Here is an 860-nt window from a genome sequence, read left to right as displayed (position 1 = left end):
TGCAGTGGAAGCACTGTATGCTAGGTGATGATGGTTGAAAGGCAGGGTTACAGACCTGTCTAAGACGAGTGATATTCTTTATTGGATATATATATATATATATATATATATATATATATATATATATATATATATATATATATATATCTATGAAAGAAAAAGAGAAAAAAAAACAGGCGCACACCTAGTGCATTAAAGTAAAACAAACAGTTTATGGAACATTAAAAAAGACAAATGCCCACTCACAAGTCAAACGGTAAAATAAAGCAGTTATGAGATTGGCTCTCATATGCCAGTAGTAGCGTCCGGATCAGCAATGGAGACCTGTCCAACACACGCGTGGTGCAGTCTCCTTCACCGGAAGTGACGTCCTCCCGGTCGTGTGCCCCGCAAAAGGAAATCCCTCCGGGAACCACAGGAACCACAGCCTTAGCCTTAGCTTGCTTACTTCTGGCTGCTGCACTACCAGGAATGGTAAAGATGTGTCCGCTTTTCTTGTCTGGCTCGCCGCTCTCAAACTGCAATCGTAGTAGTCCGTGATAACTGTATTCAGTGGGAAAGTGCCTCCTCCGTCTTAGCCACGCCCAACGCGTTTCGTCATCAAAGATGACTTCATCAGGGGATCAGAGGGATTTCCTTTTGCGGGGCACACGACCGGGAGGACGTCACTTCCGGTGAAGGAGACTGAGCCACGCGTGTGTAGGACAGGTCTCCATTGCTGATCCGGACGCTACTACTGGCATATGAGAGCCAATCTCATAACTGCTTTATTTTACCGTTTGACTTGTGAGTGGGCATTTGTCTTTTTTAATGTTCCATAAACTGTTTGTTTTACTTTAATGCACTAGGTGTGCACCTGT

This window comes from Ascaphus truei, chromosome 18 (genome assembly GCF_040206685.1).
Source record: "Ascaphus truei isolate aAscTru1 chromosome 18, aAscTru1.hap1, whole genome shotgun sequence".
Taxonomy (NCBI): Eukaryota; Metazoa; Chordata; class Amphibia; order Anura; family Ascaphidae; genus Ascaphus; species Ascaphus truei.
Note: the sequence above shows the minus strand (reverse complement) of the source record.